Here is a 6,945-nt window from a genome sequence, read left to right on the forward strand (position 1 = left end):
ACCTAACCTATATCGTACCTTAACCTAACCTATATCGTACCTTAACCTAACCTATATCGTACCTTAACCTAACCTATATCGTACCTTAACCTAACCTATATCGTACCTTAACCTAACCTATATCGTACCTTAACCTAACCTATATCGTACCTTAACCTAACCTATATCGTGCCTTAACCTAACCTATATCGTGCCTTAACCTAACCTATATCGTGCCTTAACCTAACCTATATCGTGCCTTAACCTAACCTATATCGTGCCTTAACCTAACCTATATCGTGCCTTAACCTAACCTATATCGTGCCTTAACCTAACCTATATCGTGCCTTAACCTAACCTAATTTGTGCCTTAACCTAACCTAATTTGTGCCTTAACCTAACCTAATTTGTGCCTTAACCTAACCTAATTTGTGCCTTAACCTAACCTAATTTGTGCCTTAACCTAACCTAATTTGTGCCTTAACCTAACCTAATTTGTGCCTTAACCTAACCTAATTTGTGCCTTAACCTAACCTAATTTGTGCCGTAACCTAACCTAATTTGTGCCGTAACGTAACCCATGTTGTGCCGTAACGTAACCCATGTTGTGCCGTAACGTAACCCATGTTGTGCCGTAACGTAACCCATGTTGTGCCGTAACGTAACCCATGTTGTGCCGTAACGTAACCCATGTTGTGCCGTAACGTAACCCATGTTGTGCCGTAACGTAACCCATGTTGTGCCTTAACCTAACCCATGTTGTGCCTTAACCTAACCCATGTTGTGCCTTAACCTAACCCATGTTGTGCCTTAACCTAACCCATGTTGTGCCTTAACCTAACCCACGTTGTGCCTTAACCTAACCTACGTTGTGCCTTAACCTAACCTACGTTGTGCCTTAACCTAACCCATGTTGTGCCTTAACCTAACCCATGTTGTGCCTTAACCTAACCCATGTTGTGCCTTAACCTAACCCATGTTGTGCCTTAACCTAACCAGTTGTGCCTTAACCTAACCCATGTTGTGCCTAACCTAACCCATGGTGTGCCTTAACCTACCCCATGGTGTGCCTTAACCTAACCCATGTTGTGCCTTAACCTAACCCATGTTGTGCCTTAACCTAACCCACGTTGTGCCTTAACCTAACCCACGTTGTGCCTTAACCTAACCACGTTGTGCCTTAACCTAACCCACGTTGTGCCTTAACCTAACCCACGTTGTGCCTTAACCTAACCTACGTTGTGCCTTAACCTAACCCATGTTGTGCCTTAACCTAACCATGTTGTGCCTTAACCTAACCCATGTTGTGCCTTAACCTAACCCATGGTGTGCCTTAACCTAACCCATGGTGTGCCTTAACCTAACCCATGGTGTGCCTTAACCTAACCCATGGTGTGCCTTAACCTAACCCATGTTGTGCCTTAACCTAACCCCCATGTTGTGCCTTAACCTACCCATGTTGTGCCTTAACCTAACCCATGTTGTGCCTTAACCTAACCCATGTTGTGCCTTACCTAACCCATGTTGTGCCTTTAACCTAACCCATGTTGTGCCTTAACCTAACCCATGTTGTGCCTTAACCTAACCCATGTTGTGCCTTAACCTAACCCATGTTGTGCCTTAACCTAACCCATGTTGTGCCATAACCTAACCCATGTTGTGCCTTAACCTAACCCATGTTGTGCCTTAACCTAACCCATGTTGTGCCTTAACCTAACCCATGTTGTGCCTTAACCTAACCCATGTTGTGCCTTAACCTAACCCATGTTGTGCCTTAACCTAACCATGTTGTGCCTTAACCTAACCCATGTTGTGCCTTAACCTAACCCATGTTGTGCCTTAACCTAACCCATGTTGTGCCTTAACCTAACCCATGTTGTGCCTTAACCTAACCCATGTTGTGCCTTAACCTAACCCATGTTGTGCCTTAACCTAACCCATGTTGTGCCTTAACCTAACCCATGTTGTGCCTTAACCTAACCCATGTTGTGCCTTAACCTAACCCATGTTGTGCCTTAACCTAACCCATGTTGTGCCTTAACCTAACCCATGTTGTGCCTTAACCTAACCCATGTTGTGCCTTAACCTAACCCATGTTGTGCCTTAACCTAACCCATGTTGTGCCTTAACCTAACCCATGTTGTGCCTTAACCTAACCCATGTTGTGCCTTAACCTAACCCATGTTGTGCCTTAACCTAACCCATGTTGTGCCTTAACCTAACCCATGTTGTGCCTTAACCTAACCCATGTTGTGCCTTAACCTAACCCATGTTGTGCCTTAACCTAACCCATGTTGTGCCTTAACGTAACCCATGTTGTGCCTTAACGTAACCCATGTTGTGCCTTAACCTAACCTATAATGTGCCTTAACCTAACCTAAAGTGCGCCGTAACCTAAACTATATTGCGCCTTAACCTGACGCACGTTGTCGCTGAACCTGCTCTGTAATTGTTATGCAACCCGTTAAAGTAGTGTAGTGTTGCCTAACCGCAACCCTCGCAATATAGTTCGCTACTCGCACTGCCCGGTCCCCTGTGTATCGCGTCATGTTAAACACCTTGCAGGTGTTGCTGACTTTCCACATGCTCCTGCTATACACTGTAGTGTGGATAGCAGCAGGACGTACATGCCCCCCCCCCTTCCCCCCTGCCTTCGCAAGCTGGTCGGTGAGAAGTTTGCATGTTCAATGCCCTTCGCATGCCGACGTACTCAGCCTACGTTGTGGTACGGCCTGTCACCTGTCCGCCGATGTACGCAAAACCCACAAACTGTACTGCACATTGCTCCGTATGTACTGAATGATACATCGTGGCCCATGTGACCGTATGACGACAGCGCCTAGCAACGGCGGACCATACAGTCCAAATATTGTGCACGCAGCTACGTGTCGTCTCCCTATAAGAGCTGGATTGCAGTGTGGTACGCCATACAGACGTGTGGGAGGAACGGACGCCCTGGATGGCGATCAGCATGAGCAGTCTGTTGATGTAGTGGAGCGTGTATTCGGACGTAGTCGTCTCTTCTCACACACCGTGATAGCATGTTGCACCGCGTTCCACATCTGCGACATGCTGCAGAGGCGGGCTGACAGTCGTTCGCGCAATGGACACCGCATACGTACGGGGTCTACCTTCCACGTGTTCTCTAGGCGTGCACATGTTGTTGCGTCTATGTGGGCAGACGTAGTGTGTTGTGACACCTGACACAGGCATGCAATACTCGTTGCAAATGGCGATGGACGTGTACGTTTGCTGGTGACGTTACGCAAATGAACAACCGGTAACCCGTTGTGGTGCGGTTGTTCTCGCTAGAGGTGAATCAGTGTTGGCGACGATCGGTCGAGCTATTAACCGGTTGTTTCAGGGATACCCACCATGCCCACGAACGTGAAAGGGGACCCACCATGCCCACGAACGTGAAAGGGGATCTGGGTGTGAGGCGATACGCGGCGGTGGCTGGGTGGGACCGTCCCCGGCCGGTGAGGGGGGGCCGCCCGGCGTGCTGGCAGCGCGGTGCGTGGGCGCACGCGCTACAGCCGGCTGGTGGGGGCGGCCGGTGGCAGGCGCGCCGGCCGACGGACGCGGCAGGCGGCGCAGCTGCGCGCCGGCGCCCCCTGCTCGCGGCGCCTTGCGGCCAAAGTAGGTCCTCGCGGGCCCGGTGCGAAGCGCGGTGGCCATCTGCAGTGTGCTGGTCCGATTGAGGACTTTGTGCGCTGAGGATGCGCCGCCGCCCGGCGCTCGGCGCCGCGACGCCGTCTGCTGCTCGGTCGCCCCAGCGGTTCTCGCAGGTGGTTTGTATCGCAGCTGTGCGGACGTGTTGGCGCGTGCGCTGTGCTGGGAGAGTTCGCTTCGGCACCCAAGTAGGGCTTTTGTCCTTCTGTGGCGCTGGCGTTGGAGCTGCCGGTCACCGTAGGTGGCGCGTGTTGTCTCCCGCCGGCAATGCCACGACAGCACGCTCCCGGGCCTCTGTCGGCAGCGGCAAGCTCAGTTGGGAGCACGGGTGGTCGCACCTAAAGCGTCTACTCGCCTAACTCCGGGCGATTGCGCCTCTCTCGAACCCGACCAAGTACTTAGGACGGCGCTGCGCGCCGCCGGGACCTGAGAGGGTTTCGAGGTGTGTTGTGCAGGGGAGCTCAGCCTCCTCCTGTTTGCAGAATAATTGAGCGGACGCTTGCGTGTTCGCGCGGGCCCCCGGGACACACTCCCGGGCGGCCGGCTGCTCAGCTCTAGTTGACGCAGCTCCCTGGTTGATCCTGCCAGTAGTCATATGCTTGTCTCAAAGATTAAGCCATGCATGTCTCAGTACAAGCCGCATTAAGGTGAAACCGCGAATGGGTCATTAAATCAGTTATGGTTCCTTAGATCGTACCCACGTTACTTGGATAACTGTGGTAATTCTAGAGCTAATACATGCAAACAGAGTCCCGACCAGAGATGGAAGGGACGCTTTTATTAGATCAAAACCAATCGGTCGGCTCGTCCGGTCCGTTTGCCTTGGTGACTCTGAATAACTTAGGGCTGATCGCACGGTCCTCGTACCGGCGACGCATCTTTCAAATGTCTGCCTTATCAACTGTCGATGGTAGGTTCTGCGCCTACCATGGTTGTAACGGGTAACGGGGAATCAGGGTTCGATTCCGGAGAGGGAGCCTGAGAAACGGCTACCACATCCAAGGAAGGCAGCAGGCGCGCAAATTACCCACTCCCGGCACGGGGAGGTAGTGACGAAAAATAACGATACGGGACTCATCCGAGGCCCCGTAATCGGAATGAGTACACTTTAAATCCTTTAACGAGTATCTATTGGAGGGCAAGTCTGGTGCCAGCAGCCGCGGTAATTCCAGCTCCAATAGCGTATATTAAAGTTGTTGCGGTTAAAAAGCTCGTAGTTGGATTTGTGTCCCACGCTGTTGGTTCACCGCCCGTCGGTGTTTAACTGGCATGTATCGTGGGACGTCCTGCCGGTGGGGCGAGCCGAAGGCGTGCGACCGCCTCGTGCGTGCTCGTGCGTCCCGAGGCGGACCCCGTTGAAATCCTACCAGGGTGCTCTTTATTGAGTGTCTCGGTGGGCCGGCACGTTTACTTTGAACAAATTAGAGTGCTTAAAGCAGGCAAGCCCGCCTGAATACTGTGTGCATGGAATAATGGAATAGGACCTCGGTTCTATTTTGTTGGTTTTCGGAACCCGAGGTAATGATTAATAGGGACAGGCGGGGGCATTCGTATTGCGACGTTAGAGGTGAAATTCTTGGATCGTCGCAAGACGAACAGAAGCGAAAGCATTTGCCAAGTATGTTTTCATTAATCAAGAACGAAAGTTAGAGGTTCGAAGGCGATCAGATACCGCCCTAGTTCTAACCATAAACGATGCCAGCCAGCGATCCGCCGCAGTTCCTCCGATGACTCGGCGGGCAGCCTCCGGGAAACCAAAGCTTTTGGGTTCCGGGGGAAGTATGGTTGCAAAGCTGAAACTTAAAGGAATTGACGGAAGGGCACCACCAGGAGTGGAGCCTGCGGCTTAATTTGACTCAACACGGGAAACCTCACCAGGCCCGGACACCGGAAGGATTGACAGATTGATAGCTCTTTCTTGATTCGGTGGGTGGTGGTGCATGGCCGTTCTTAGTTGGTGGAGCGATTTGTCTGGTTAATTCCGATAACGAACGAGACTCTAGCCTGCTAACTAGTCGCGTGACATCCTTCGTGCTGTCAGCGATTACTTTTCTTCTTAGAGGGACAGGCGGCTTCTAGCCGCACGAGATTGAGCAATAACAGGTCTGTGATGCCCTTAGATGTTCTGGGCCGCACGCGCGCTACACTGAAGGAATCAGCGTGTCTTCCTAGGCCGAAAGGTCGGGGTAACCCGCTGAACCTCCTTCGTGCTAGGGATTGGGGCTTGCAATTGTTCCCCATGAACGAGGAATTCCCAGTAAGCGCGAGTCATAAGCTCGCGTTGATTACGTCCCTGCCCTTTGTACACACCGCCCGTCGCTACTACCGATTGAATGATTTAGTGAGGTCTTCGGACTGGTACGCGGCATTGACTCTGTCGTTGCCGATGCTACCGGAAAGATGACCAAACTTGATCATTTAGAGGAAGTAAAAGTCGTAACAAGGTTTCCGTAGGTGAACCTGCGGAAGGATCATTACCGACTAGACTGCATGTCTTTCGATGTGCGTGTCGTGTCGCGCAACACGCTACCTGTACGGCTCGCAGTAGCTGTGCGCCGCGTGCGGAACCACGCGTTCGTCTCAAAACTAACGGCAATGTTGTGTGGTACGAGCGCTGAAGCGCTGGAGCGGCTGGCCTGCGGCACCTGGCGCCTGGCGCCGGTTTTGAATGACTTTCGCCCGAGTGCCTGTCCGCTCCGGTGTGGAGCCGTACGACGCCCATCGGCCGTGAGGCCGTTGGACACTGAACGCTGGAACAGGGGCCGCCACACGCCTCAGTCCCGCCTATGCAACTGTCTTGAAAGAGATAGTGGAAACTACGAAAAGATCACCCAGGACGGTGGATCACTCGGCTCGTGGGTCGATGAAGAACGCAGCAAATTGCGCGTCGACATGTGAACTGCAGGACACATGAACATCGACGTTTCGAACGCACATTGCGGTCCATGGATTCCGTTCCCGGGCCACGTCTGGCTGAGGGTCGGCTACGTATACTGAAGCGCGCGGCGTTTGCCCCGCTTCGCAGACCTGGGAGTGTCGTGGCCGCCTGTGGGGCCGGCCGCGTCTCCTTAAACGTGCGATGCGCGCCCGTCGCCTGGCGGTTCGCATACCGGTACTTACTCGGTAGCGTGCACAGCCGGCTGGCGGTGTGGCGTGCGACACCTCGTACAACGACCTCAGAGCAGGCGAGACTACCCGCTGAATTTAAGCATATTACTAAGCGGAGGAAAAGAAACTAACAAGGATTCCCCCAGTAGCGGCGAGCGAACAGGGAAGAGTCCAGCACCGAACCCC

General features: G+C 52.8%; 2 non-coding genes across 2 annotated transcripts; both read left to right on the plus strand.

Annotated features, from left to right (window-relative positions):
• Positions 1 to 4,219: 4,219 nt before the first annotated feature.
• LOC126431829 (small subunit ribosomal RNA) lies at positions 4,220 to 6,128 on the plus strand. Its single transcript, XR_007577785.1, has one exon. It is a non-coding gene; the product is annotated as a small subunit ribosomal RNA (ribosomal RNA).
• Positions 6,129 to 6,479: 351 nt separating this feature from the next.
• LOC126431818 (5.8S ribosomal RNA) lies at positions 6,480 to 6,634 on the plus strand. The gene has a single exon (XR_007577775.1). It is a non-coding gene; the product is annotated as a 5.8S ribosomal RNA (ribosomal RNA).
• Positions 6,635 to 6,945: the final 311 nt, after the last annotated feature.

This window comes from Schistocerca serialis, unplaced genomic scaffold (assembly GCF_023864345.2).
Source record: "Schistocerca serialis cubense isolate TAMUIC-IGC-003099 unplaced genomic scaffold, iqSchSeri2.2 HiC_scaffold_1113, whole genome shotgun sequence".
NCBI lineage: Eukaryota > Metazoa > Arthropoda > Insecta > Orthoptera > Acrididae > Schistocerca > Schistocerca serialis.